The sequence below is a fragment of the Sapajus apella genome, unplaced genomic scaffold, assembly GCF_009761245.1.
Source record: "Sapajus apella isolate SASKATOON/1434 unplaced genomic scaffold, GSC_monkey_1.0 scaffold122, whole genome shotgun sequence".
Classification (NCBI taxonomy): Eukaryota; Metazoa; Chordata; class Mammalia; order Primates; family Cebidae; genus Sapajus; species Sapajus apella.
In genome coordinates, this window is record NW_022437062.1 from 508,424 (window position 1) to 521,941 (window position 13,518).

The 13,518-nt window shown below is 52.8% G+C and overlaps 1 protein-coding gene across 7 annotated transcripts in view; it reads right to left on the minus strand.

Annotated features, from left to right (window-relative positions):
• The window catches only part of PAK6 (p21 (RAC1) activated kinase 6), a 37,881-nt gene extending 30,132 nt beyond the window's left edge, over positions 1 to 7,749 (minus strand). Inside the window, exons 1-3 of one of the 7 annotated variants that reach the window (XM_032261170.1) lie at positions 6,527 to 7,177; positions 5,880 to 6,089; positions 5,656 to 5,738 (exon numbers count right to left, since the gene is read on the minus strand). The gene's annotated coding sequence lies outside the window, so the exon portion shown is untranslated. The other 6 variants (XM_032261169.1, XM_032261168.1, XM_032261171.1 and 3 more) reach the window with 6 other exon arrangements.
• Between the last annotated feature and the right edge of the window lie 5,769 nt (positions 7,750 to 13,518).

Below are 13,518 nucleotides of genomic sequence, written 5' to 3' on the forward strand. Positions count from 1 at the left end.
GATGCCTCCTTGAATGGAAAACTTTCATTGTCTTGTCTTCTCTCTTCTGAGCTTCCAGGGATTGCTTCAGGTCTGAGACTGGGGCAGGGCTGAGACTGTGACACCCCTGTGTGGAGCCCAGTGCCTGACTTTCAGGAAGGACAGGTAAGTGTGGGGGAGCAGAGGCCTGTGTCTGACTAGGTGAGGGCCCAGGCCCCCAGGGAAGAGAAGGGTGTGAGGAAGCAGGATATTGGCTGCCTGAGGCCCGCCCCCAACACTTCGGGCAGAGCACCTTAGCTCCAGATGCACAAAACTCACAGGCCCTGGGCTGTGCGGCCCCCGAGGAACACTAACTAGCTGGCCCAGAGTCTGTGGCCTCCGCATGTGCCCTAGGTCAGAAGGCAGGACCTAACTGCCATGTGGCGGGGCCGTGCTATCCTGGTGACACCACTGCCATACCCTCATCAGTGGCTGGTACAACAGCCCTTGCTAGGATGATGGGCCTCATCATCCATGAGGCAGCCCCTCCTCCTGTCCTGACCGCCCTCTCCTCCACAGGAGCCCTGAATGCCTGCTCACTCCTGGCCTTGCATTCTTCCCCCTGGGTCCGGCTCCATCCCTCCCAGGATCTGAGACCTCTACCTCTCCCTGCCTTTCTGAATCCCAGACACATCACCTTCCAGCAAGATCCACTCTAGTGGAATAGACAAAGTCTTCTTGTCTAACTTGGGCCTTGTGACTGGTAACAGGTGACAGGCCTCCTGCTTCTGGGAAGTGACCTCTGATGGTGGCTATTGGACATGTAAATGCCTGCCTGCGGTCAAAAATCTCCACCGATGGGAAGATCGCCTGGGGAACAGGGCCTCTCAGGTGACTTCCCTACCCTCTGCCCCAGAATCTCTGTTTCATCTCTGACACTCAGCATGACTCCCTTCTTTGGCTTAAGACATGAAGTTACCTGGGACAAAAAGAACTTGAGTCAATCCATTTATAAATTACTTAGATCTCTTCATCAGCGAGTGGCCTGGTCCGCAGGAGTGGCCCGGGTGCTGTGTGCAAAGTTTTTCCCTGGGAAGCACTTGACTGACAAGCACAGGCTGGGCTGTGGTTTTGTGTCTAGCAGGATGCAGCAGGGATGGCAGGAGGCACCCAGGATCGAAGGGTACCTGCCTAGCCTCCCAATACATCAGGCCAGGCCACCTCTCCCAAGACATCAGTTTACCCAGTGGCTGTTGCCTGCTCCCGCAAGGGCCCCTTGAAAGCATGGGCAGCCTGGGTAGCAAGAGTCCTGGGCAGGCATTTGGGGATCCCTGGGCTGGAAACCGACACTGCCATTATTAGCTGTGTGGTCTCAGTACCCCCTTTCCTTCTCTGGACCTCTGCTTCCCACTCTAAAATCATGGGGCTGGATGAAACATCCTCCAGGGACTCCCTCTGGCTTGAATGTGCTACGGCAGTCTGAGACGGCCAGCTCCTTCCTGGGCAGCCTTTTCCTCCTTGGAGCTCCTCCCTGCTGACCTGGGACTGTGCTCCGGTGGCGCAGGAGGCTGCGGCATAACTGGTCCCCTCACTCCATCCACCCTCTGTGCTTTATTGCACAATTCCGTAAGCAAGGAAATGGAGGCTGGAGACTCTCCAGGCCAGGAAGCTGAACCACAGAACGAGTCCTCCCGGTTTGAAAGTTTAACTCTGCCACTGCTGCAGCCTTTAGGGTCCTGGTCACCAGGCAGGCAGCAGGAGGCCTTGGGTGAGGTGACTGGTTTGTTGCTCTTTCCTGAGTTGAGTGGGCTGGTCCCCACTGCAATGGGAACAGAGATCAAAACACAGCCCCAGCTGACCTGAGCTTTCTGGACCTGCTTCCCTGGACACCCAGAGGACCCCTCACCAGGTCCTTGACAGCCTGAAGGACACAGCTCTGCTTCCAGACCCTTAGCCAGAGGCCCAGGGAGCTGACTGCATGGAGGCTATGGGCAGACCAGAGCACAGGAGATTGCTGCCTGGGCTGAGAGACACTAGGGTTTGCTGACCGACGCAGCACTTTAGGGGAACAGGAAGAACAGGTTGCCACAGAGAATCCACAGGTGTACAAAAAAAGTCATCACTGTCCCTGTACGCGGTGATGAGGTTTTGTAGGAAATCCTGGCCAGCAGTGGTGTCCCTTTGCTGGGGCCGAGGTGGTTGTGACTCCTTGTGTGGTTATGAGGGAACCTGTTTTCTCACGTGAGCTCCCCCAGCCCATGAAAGCCGGTCACACTCTGGAGTTGCCTCGTTTTTCTGAGGTGAATAGACTTCAGGATTACCTTTCCTAAATTCACAGAATGGATAACCCTTTGTAGAAAAAACAGAAAGTCTCTGAGACAGAGCCTCCCGATTACTAGGCATTTCCATTTGCCAGAGTGGTCCAGGAGCCCACGTGCCCCGTCTGCCCCTCTGCCGGCCACACCGCCAAGTGTCTGCTTTAGATGGGGCTCAGCAGAACACAGCTCCTTGTGGAGTCAGGGCCAGCATGTGACAAAAGCTTCCAGGCCCAGAAAGGAGTGGGGCCAGGGCCACAGCGGCACTCTTAATACCTCCAATAGGTGCAGCCACTTCAAGTCTAGACCCCAGAAGGAGGAGTCTCCAGTATTACTTCGAAAGCCTCAGCGGACAAACAATGTGCTATTTGGGAAAAAAAATAGACCTGGCATCATGTTTCTTCCTACCCTTCCTGGGCATTCTGAGCGCTTTCGTTTCTCCTCAGAGGAGGGTTCTTTCGAAGTCACCTCCTCCATGAAGCCTTTCCTGATTCCCCTGAACATGAAGGTCTCTCCGGGCACTTTGTTCCTCCAGTACCCGTAATCACCACATTGGTAACAGTTCTCTTTTGCTGAATACGTGCATGCCAACCATGCTGTTCAGAGCATTCACTTATCTCATTTAATCCTCTCAACAACCTTAACTCACAGGTACTATACTTATCTCTGTCGGACAGTAGAGGAAATTGAGACCCAGAGACATGAAGTAACTTGCCCGAGTCACCAGGAAGAGGCAGCCAGGGGCCTGAGGCTCACGCTGCTGACTGCATTAACCAACCACCATCCTAACAACCACCGTCCTGCCTCTTCCCGCCCTGGTGTCTCTCCCTGAGCCTGCTCTTCCTGCCTGCAACTGCAGACAGAAGCTGCTTCTTCCTTTGCCTGTCATCCTCAACTTATCTTTTTTATGTCCATCTTTATAAAGTTCTATGTGAACAACCATTGCCCAGTATTGGTGTAAACTTATAAGTTATCTGGACTGGATGGGTCATGGCTGCCAAATTCAGCAATGAGTCTGGGGCCCAGCGTGGGCAAAAGGACGCAGCCACCCGGGGGCTGATCGTGGTTTTGTGGCTCCACTTGTTTCTGGTGGGGCTGGCCCCACGCTCAGCTCAGCTTTTCCAACATTCCTCTGCTGCAGGCCTGTAAGGGCATGAGCTCTGTCCTGCCATGTCCACCCCCTCTTCCCACCACCACTGCTTGCACCTAGTGATCAGGCCATGGCTGTCATCTGCTTGGCAGCCTGTGCACCAGAACAAGGAGCTGCCGGGACCCCACACCCTGCCTGGAGGAGACATGTTCCCCTTTATCTCACGTGTCACTCTTCTCATCTTAGCCCTTCCTGGGCCCTAGGGCCGAGCTCTGATGGGGTGGAGGGTACCTCCTCAGATGGGGGAGCTTCCCAGGCCCAGGCAGACTGCTTGCCCTGGACAGGAGGGACATTGTGGGCTTCAGGAAGTTGAGAACTCATTCTGCCTCAGAAGCTTCCATTTACAATGCTCCACCCCAACCTGCTGACTAGTCCACCTCTTTCTACCTAGGGCCTCCTTCCTTGAGGCCCACTAGCTGCAGGCGGCCAAATGACTCCTGATGAGCTTTGCTGGGGTCCTTCCTGCTGCCCAGGTCTCAGGCACTGCTCCTGCAGCCTGGCCTTCCTGCTCAGGGTGGTGAGTATCTTAGAGGAAGGACTCTCTGCTTCAGGCCACAGGACAGCCTCCCGTGGGTCCTTGCTGCCTTCTGTACCCAGGACACTGTGTGCGGTAGGCATCTCTGGGCCATTTGGGTGAGGAATGCAGTCTTTCGGCGTCTCGGCCTCTTCCCTGCCCAGTCCCCTGTGCAGAGGGCCTCTCCCATAGATGCAGGCTGGCATAAGAAAGCCAGCTGTCTGGAGTCCTCCCTGAGCCCTCAGGACTCCAGGCAGCCTTTTCCTTTCCTGCCCAGCCTGCCCTGGGCCCCACTCTCTGCTCCCTCCTGGCCCCGCCTGCTGCCTGTTGCTGGCCTGCTGTCTGCCTGGTGCTCGACACCCTTGTCCCTCTGTCCCCAGTTGGGCAGCAGCCCTGCCCAGGTCTACATACATGGAAGACTCCCAGGGAGAGAGTCACCTTTTGTGAGGAAGCAGGAGATACCCCACAGCTGGGTCATTCTCCTCATCTGGAGCCAGGTATGGGAATTCATGGCGGGAGAGACACTTATGGGTTCCTCCTGACTCTGAGCCCATGTGGTCCTCCAGGTTGGGGGACTTTTTGGTCATCCTTAGGTGTTGTGGACAGAGCGGGGTTTCCTTGGCTGGAGACCTCACCCTCTCCACCCTTCCTGTGCCTGGCAAGTCTGGGAGGGCCCAGAGCGCTCACAGAGCTTCAGTCTGTCCTCAGGGCACTGGGCCAGCCGTGTAGTCCCCACAACCCACGCTCAGGTGCACGGAGCTTCCAGCCAAATCAGATGCTCCCAGAAGGGTTTCTTCTGGTGCCGACCCTTTCTGGACCAGGTCCTCTGGTCCACTAGGGCTCCCAGGTGCCACCTCCAAGCTTTGGACTGGGACAACTGCCAGGAAAGCCTGCCTGCAGAGGGGATTCCTTGCCTGGCCCAAAGGCCTCAACCCCAGCTAGATGAGCTCCCATGGGGCTGAATCCCAGGCCCGACAGCCCCTAAACTCATCCTCTCTTCCTGCAGCCCAGTTCCCACCAGAACCAGCCTCAGGAAGGCCCCAAGCAGAACTGCATCAACCTCTTGGTGTACAATGCCAGGGAAAGGACAACTGGAGCCTGCAGGACATTAGCCTTCTTCCTGGTGGGCCCAGTGTTTTATAGGCCCAAGCTCACTGGGCCCGATGTCCCTGAAGCTGACCAGGTCATCCTCCCTGCAGCAGAGGTGGGGAGCCCAAGGCCTGTGAGGAGTGACCATGCTTGGCCAGGCAGTTCCCTGAACCTGCCCTGATGCTGAGTTTCAGAGTCAGAATCTGTGCCAGGTCATGCCCAGCAAAACAGTGTGACTTGGAGCCCGGGACCCAGCAGTACGCGCTAAGTATTTGTGGAATGAATACGTGAGGGAAATGTCCCTGAGGCGATAAGGCGAGAGAGGCCTTGTAGAGGGTTGTCCTGGTGGCACTGGCTTTGCCCAGAAGGTGCAGGAAGCACCTGCAGGAACAGCATATACAAGCATCTCTCCCTCTAGCTGGGGAGCCAGAGTGCAGCTGGGATTGGATTGTTTCACAGTCAATCTGGAAAGGGGGTGCAGGTTGGGTGGGGATGGGGCTCCTTGACCCAGGAACCCACAGCTGTGGAGTTAGCCACCCTGTACCAGATGGGGGGGGCAGCCTGGACACCTGGGCACTCCTGTCCCTAACCCAGGAAGCCTGAGCACGCAGCGGCAGTGGGGACCTTACCGTGGCTGCTGCTTCTGGGCAGCGGGGCCCCACGTTCTCCACTGCAGGCTGGTGCTTGTCTCTAACCCAGGAAGCGGCACTCCCTTCAGGCAAAATAGAAGAAAAAAAAAAGGAAAAGAAACCTCAGTGCTTTTCTCTCCCAGCCTCTTCTCCTGAAGGCTCCTGGTTGGTGTGGTCCTGCCTCTGTGGGCACACAGCCCCCCTCCCTCCAGCAGCTTACTCACCGGTGTGCCCGCAAAGCTGCCAGCTGTGTGGGGGAGGTGGGACCTCCCCCCTTCTCCTGACACACACTGGGGCATGCCCTGTGGGGACCAGGGGCTTGAGGGTGGCACCCACTGGGTCCTGACTGTGGGAAGCCATGCCCTGGCCAGCGCCCTTCTCACTGAATGTGTCCCTGTGAGCTCAGCAGAGACGCACATGGGTGCTGCCTGGCCCTGCATGGGAGAGTGACAAGGTTCTCGGTAGGAAGCTGTTTCCTTGGTACCCAGGCCTGCCAGAATGAGGGGGCAGCTGATGGTCTGTCCAGCCCCCGGGTGATGGGCTCCCACCCTTGGCCAGCCCCTCTGGACGGCTTCCTACCTGGGCATCTTGCTGTGTCTCTGTCCTGTGCACCCAGACAGGGCCTGGGCCTGCTGGGGCTGGCAGCTGCTCCTCACCCTGCTCAGGCTGTGTGTCTGGCGTCCCCTCTCCCTGACGCCCATCTCAGGGCCTGCGCCCACCCAGCATCAATTAGGATAAACTGCTGTCAAGCCTCCAGCCAGCTCTCTGCTGGACCCAGCTGCTGCCCCAGCAGAGCGATGGCACACACCCCGGCTTACACGCTCTTGCACTCACACACACGTGGGTCCACGCCCAGCACGGAGCCACCTACCTGCCCAGGCCAGCCTAAGCCAATCCAGCCTCGCTCTCCAAATGCCACTCCGACCCCAGAAGCCACTCCTTTACAGAAACATCCCCGTGGGAGATGAGTTCAGAGCCAGCCCGGAAGGACTCCAGTCATCTCGAACAAGACTGCCCTTCTGTCCCGACACCTCCAGAGGACACACAGCGGCAGCCTGACCACCATATCTGCTATTGCACTCTGCCTGCTGCCACAGCCCTGTGGGCACCTCTGGCCCCCACAGCATCTTCCATATCTTTAGGGGGTGGGAGCAGACTCACAGCACGTCCCATCTTCCTGGAGCCCAAGGTAGGGAGGGGGGAGCTAGAAGGGGCGGGACTCAGGTGCAGCTCCAAGTTTCCAGCTCCCAAAATAATCAGATGCAAAGGAGAAGCAGGAACAGCTCGAGGCGGGTGGTGACTCAATGCCTGTGGGCCGGCTTAGTCACCTGGATGGCTGCTGGTGGCTCCTGGCACCTCAGGACGGGAGCAGCGCCCTCCCCCACCTGCCTGGACCCGCGGCTGTCTCGGGAGCGCGGCCGCGGAGCCCAGCGCCCAGGGCTGCGTGGCAGGCGCTGCCGCTCCACCCCGCTCCCGCCCATCAGGGCCCGGCGGCTCGGGCCGCGGCGCGCCCCTCCTCCACAGTTCGCCCCGGCTCACTTTGGGATTTCTCCATTAAATCCTCAGGCATCGACCTGCTCGTTTGGGGTGCCGAGCTGCTCCAACGTTGCTTGGCAATTTTGATATCGTCTGGGGTTGCCATGGGGAGGAAGGTGATGTCATTGACACAAAAAAACCCACTGAATTTACAAATCAGCTGGGGCTGGAGCTATTTATAAAAACACGTTTTTTTCTGCCTTTCTTTGCTGAAAGGGAGGAGAAGGAAGGGCTGCCTGCCGGGCTCAGGGTGAGCCTCCCTGCTGTTCTCCCTACTTTTGACCCCGAGAAGTCAGACTTCCTTGGCTGACCCCCACCCCTACCCCCAGAACTTGGAGCTGCGGATTCAGACCTGGCAGGTGCTGGTCTCAGCTGGTTTTGCTTGGAAGGCTGAGCGTAGCACGCAGGGAATGTGAAGCAGGGTGGGCGCTGGCTTCCTGGGTTGGCAGGGACCAGAAACCAGTTACTCATCCGCGTCCCTTTATTTCACGGCCCCTGGTCAGAAAGAGGCATTTGCTGGTAAGGCAGCTTGAGCTCTCTGTGTGACCCCCTGCCAGCAGCTCCCCAGAGTGCCAGGTGGAGCCCAGCCTTCCCAGTGCCATCCCCACCCCTAACCTCAGTGTCTCCTCCACTGGCTCCTTTTCTTCTCCTAGTGTCCAATCGTGGGCTGCCCAGGCTCCAGGCCTGGTCCCCTGCTCATATCTCCCCACACTCAGCCACCACTCCCGTCAAAATCTCTTTTTTTCTGTGGCTCGCCCCAGAATCCATTTTGTGCCTACCCCACTTCAGGCACCACCTCCGATGGCCCAGCTCCCACTGCCAGGACCTACTGCTACTGACAGCCAGAGGGAAGCCTGGGAGTTCTTGACTCTTCCCCAGTCCCTCATATCCAAGGTGGCACTCAACTCTACATTTTATTTTTGAAAACTCTTTCTTTCTTCTGTAGTGAAGCCCTGTGGTATTTGGTTAAAAACCCAGTCTTGAGTTCGCATCTCAGCTGCACTGTTCATCAGTTTGAGTGACCTTCTGCATGCTATTGAACCAATTGAACCTCAGTTTCCTCATCCATAAAATGGGGATGATTTCACCTGCCTCACAGGGCTGTGGGAATTAAATGAATAAAGCTTCTGCTCATTTTGATCCCAATAAATATTAGTTTTTATCCACCCACCCACTGGTGGCAGGTTAATCTTCACAAACCATGACCCCAGACACCTTCTGTGCAAAGGTCTCAAGCTGCAGGCATTGACATCTTGATTGAACGCAGTGTTAGATGTCCTGGCACTAAATATAAGAACTTCAATTTGTGGTAGACATGAAACATTTTCCCTTTAACTAGGTTATCAGTTTCTTTTAGAGAAGAACTCGGTATTTTTCTTTTTGTATCTCCAGGTAATTCTGTGTGTAAACTTAGTTATAAATAATCCACTTCTGCTCTCTCTCACTAACAAATAATCCAGGAAATGCAAACTAAAACAAAAGGGATATGCCACTCCCTGTCATCACGCAGGGGGAAAACATATGGCAGGTGGGAGAGTGAGTTGGTACAGTCTTCTTGGGAGGGCAGTTTTATAGTCTTGACCAATATTTCAAAATGTGTACGTACTTGATCCAGCAAATGTACTTCTAGGAATCCAAGTTAAGAAATAGTTGCATATCAGCCTGAAGATATTCGTATAAGAATATTTACTTGGCTGGGCATGGTGGCTCACACCTGTAATCCCAGAACTTTGGGAGGCTGAAGCAGGCAGATCACCTGAGGTTGGGAGTTCGAGACCAACTGACCAACATGGAGAAACCCCATCTATACTAAAAATACAAAATTAGTCAGGCTTAGTGGCACATGCCTGTAATCCCAGTTACTTAGGAGGCTGAGGCAGGAGAATCACTTGAACCCGGGAGGCAGAAGTTGTGGTGAGCTGGAATCGTGCCATTGCACTCCAGTTTGGGCAACAAGAGTGAAACTCCATCTCAAAAAAAAAAAAAAAAGAATATTCACTGTAGCACTGTTTGTACCTGCAAAAATTGGAATTGGAAGCCACCAAAATATATATCAATTAGGCAGATTAATTGGGGGGTGGATTAATACAGGATGGTACAACCCTATGCAATGAAATATCTACAGCCTTAAAATATGAGTTTGGTCATCCGTATGTATGAGGAAGGATGACCATGATAGTTGAGAGAAAAGACCACGTTGAACAATGTTAACTTGAAAATATGAGATGGCATAATCTCATATAAGCTTTTTATTTAAAGTTATTTCTATATCGTATGTTTAACCACAAACTATCAGTGTGGTTATCCTTGGAAACAGGAATGGTGAGAGGGGTCTTTCAATTTGGACTTTTTACACTCTTGCATTGTTTCAGTGAACATGTGTTTAAACAATACAAAATTAAAACTAAAGGAATGTATGTTTTTAAAACTAATAAATAGGCTGGGCGCAGTGGCTCATGCCTGTAATCCCAGCACTTTGGGAGGCCGAGGTGGGTGGATCACCTGAGGTCAGGAGTTCCAGACCATTCTGGCCAACACGGTGAAACCCGTCTCTACTAAAAATACAAAAATTAGCCTGGCGTGGTGGTGGACACCTGTAATCTCAGCTACTTGGGAGGCTGAGGCAGGGAGAATCGTCTGAACTCGGGAGGCAGAGGTTGCAGTGAGCAAACTGTGCCACTGCAGCCCGAGCAACAGAGTGAGACTCAGTCTCAAACAAAACAAAACAAAAACCTAATAACAGAAACTCAAGAGCTATAGAGAGGACTTAAAATTTATATATTTGAACGTTTTTCTCCATAAATTCCACTTTAAGGCGATGTGGAGATACAGAAAACACTTTTTCTTCCCTCATGTATTTCAAAGTTTCAGAAATGTTGTCTTAGAGGGAGGGGCAACGTGAAGATGTAAAGGCACTAAGGCAGGAGATAGAGTTTATTAAGTTAAATTCAAAACACTATCATCTCATTTAGATAATAATTACAATGACTCTCTTTAAGAAATGTAACATTTCTAAGTTTCTGCCAGTTTATGAGAAGCAGGCAGAAATTCCTGAAGTAACAGCAACCTCATAAATCAAGAAACATCATGTTTTCCAGATTTTTGCTACAGTAGCTAGCAGAGATAATAGTCATTTCATGAAAGGAACTGAGAACAAAAAAACCCACCTCCCCTGAATCTGCATCAGTCATGTTCTCCAACTGCCAGTCTGGAAAATCAAGTCCAAGACAGGACCTACGCCCATCAAGGGGTCTTCTAAGTGCCAGGACTGACTCCAGTCCCACAGATCACCCCCACCTGGATGAGAGGTGCTACCACCATGCTGTCCACCCAGAGCATCCCTGCAGGGAAGGAATCTGATTGGCTGGCTCATATGCCTATCTCTCAGGCAGGGTATCCTATCCTGGAGACAGGGCTTCCGTTACCACATGATGCAGGGAGGAAAGTTAGGGTGCTGTTACTAAAGCAAAGGGGAATGAGTGCTGAAGGCCAAACACCAGCCAATGGTTGCCATAGCATCTTTGCCTCTTTTTCTAATCGTTTTCAATTCCTGAGTGTGATAATCGGCCATCGTTGATTCCTGTCTTGTGAAACTGATGGCCTGTGCAAACTGAGACCAGTTCCTCTATTCTATCATGTTTCATGACTTCCTGTCTTGATGAGAAGATCTGCAAATTTAGAACCATTGTTTCCACAGGCTGTAGAAAGTGGGGCTCTGCTGGCCTGCAAAGGTTGCTGCTGCTGCAGGGGGCAGGCCGGCAGATGCTTGGGTTTCTGGGCCAGTGGTGGGCCCTAGTACTTGGCACAAGGCAGGTGCTCATTGAAACTTTGTTGAAGGAACCAATAAACATTTTTAGAGGTTCTATACACTAGCCACCTTCCTTAGAATGCGTGAATCCCAGAGCCGAAAAGGACTCTAGGGATATCAGTCCCACCCCTCCTTCTACAGGTGAGAAAACCACAGCCCCACGAGATTAGGTGACTCAGCAAAGCCTCCGAGAAAATTAAAGGAAGTCAGGAACTCAGCTGTTCCTCCTCACAGGCCCATGGAGTTCCCCTTGCTGCCAATGGCAGGCCCATGCTAGCAGCAAGCCCTGAGTGTGACAGATCTATAATTTGGTCAAAGGCAGTGGTGGTGCTGTCACCAAAGACATTTCTGCCTTTGAATTTTGGCTCCCAGGGATTTGTAGCAGTGGGAATCAGCCAAGCCAGTGTCCTTGCAATTTCTTTTTTTTTTTTTTTTTTTTTTGAGATGGAGTTTCACTCTTGTTACCCAGGCTAGAGTGCGATGGCGCGATCTCGGCTCACCGCAGCCTCCGCCTCCCGGGTTCAGGCAATTCTCCTGCCTCAACCTCCTGAGTAGCTGCGATTACAGGCACGCGCCACCATGCCCAGCTAATGTTTTTGTATTTTTAGTAGAGATGGGGTTTCACCATGTTGACCAGGATGGTCTCGATCTCTTGACCTTGTGATCCACCAGCCTCGGCCTCCCAAAGTGCTGGGATTACAGGCTTGAGCCACCGTGCCCGGCCTAGAAAAAAAAACTTTTTAATCTCACACACTTAACACAGAATACTTCTGTGACCAGATGTGGGGAATTTTTTCCCCACACACCAAACTGTTCTCCAGCAGACACGAACTGGGTGTTCTATATTAATTTCAATTCTTGCCTGTAATCCCAGCACTTTGGGAGGCCGAGGCAATTTCTTAAAGTATTTCACTTTACTGTGTTTCTGTTAATGGACATATACAGTACTTGCAGCTTCAAAAGTAAATTGCCTCACCTGCACTATTTTGGTGAGTTGGATTCAGCTGGAACAACTGCTTATATCAACCTTGTCCCACTGCATGGTTTTAAAAAAACATCTGGGGATGTGTTTGGAAAGGCCATGTAGCAATGAAGTGTTAAACATTTTCATAAACCAGTGCTTCCCAACTTTTCCCAAAGAATAATAAAAACTTTTAGAAACAAAGCCTAGGGCTCCAGTGTGTGGGTAAAATTCCTTTGCTGCCAAATGTTTCTAGATCTTTAGATTCCTCCCTGCACTCCCCACCTGCTTTGCTGCATGTACAGAGGGTGCCTCACTCAGGCCTTCTGATGGGCCTGTCTCCACCCGCCCACACTAGTCAGCGCCTCTCACCGCAGGGCCAGGAAGGGAGGAACAGATTCTGCCCTCCTCCCTTCCCACCATCCCAAGCCAGGGCAGGTTCCGGAAAGGAAGGGCTTGATTAATGAGCAGGTGTTGCCGCTGGAGGCCTGTATGTCCCACACTCCAGAGCTGGCCTTACCTCAGCGGCACCTGACGAGATTTTTCCCAAGCTGTTTCCCTGGCAGGGTGGGCACAGAGGAACAGACATTATCTGGACACCTGCCTGCTCCTAAAGTATTGGCAGCAAACTGGGGGGTGACTAGATCAAGTCCTGAGGGCCTCAGTGGGAGGGAAGTTTCAGGGCCTTGTCAGATAGGGATGCTCTAGGTCTCTTGCGTGCCCTCTCCTGTGGCCCTGCTCCCACTGTCCTCCTGCAGGCAAGGTATGTGGAAGATGCTGGCAGGGGCTGAGTGCGGGCACAGGCAGTGATGAGATTCAACACAAGTGGGCAATGTCAGCAGACAGCCGGAGAGGGTAGCAGTTGGGTACCATTTGGCAAGGTCTTCCCTTTTTATCCAATCTCTAATCACAATGCTATACAAAATATGAGGGAGGGGAGTAAAGGCCAGAATCTCATCAGGATTAGAAGTGGCCCTGGCAAGGGACTCTGCTGTTGACTTCCAGAACAGTTTTCTCTCAGGAGAAAGGGCTTTCAGGCCAGGTATGGTGGCTTACACCTTAATCCTGGCACTTTGGGAAGCTGAGGCCAGTGGATCGCTTCAGTTCAGGAATTCAAGACCAGCCTGGGCAACAGCGAGACCTCGTCTCATAAAATAAACAAAATTAGCCAGGCATGGTGGTGCACATCTGTAGTCCCAGCTACTTGAGAGGTTGAGGCTGCAGTGAGCTGAGATTGCACCACTGCACTCCAGCCTGGGCAACAGAGCGAGACCCTCTCTTGGAAAAAAAAAAAAAAAAAAAAAAAAAAGAGTAAGGTTTTTCAAGTAAGTGAATGGGGAATGGAGTTTTTTCCAGGACCAGGTGTATGGAATTGTGAAAATACTTGGTTTCAAAGGTGGGGGTGGCAGCAGCTGAAAACCCTTTTATGTAAAGTCTCCAATGTCAGGCATAGTATGGCTAGGCTCTTTCCATCTGTGATTCCATGCAATCCTCAAAACACCATGAAGTAGGTATCATCACGCCAAGTTCTAAGATAAGGAGCTTGACGCTCAATGTG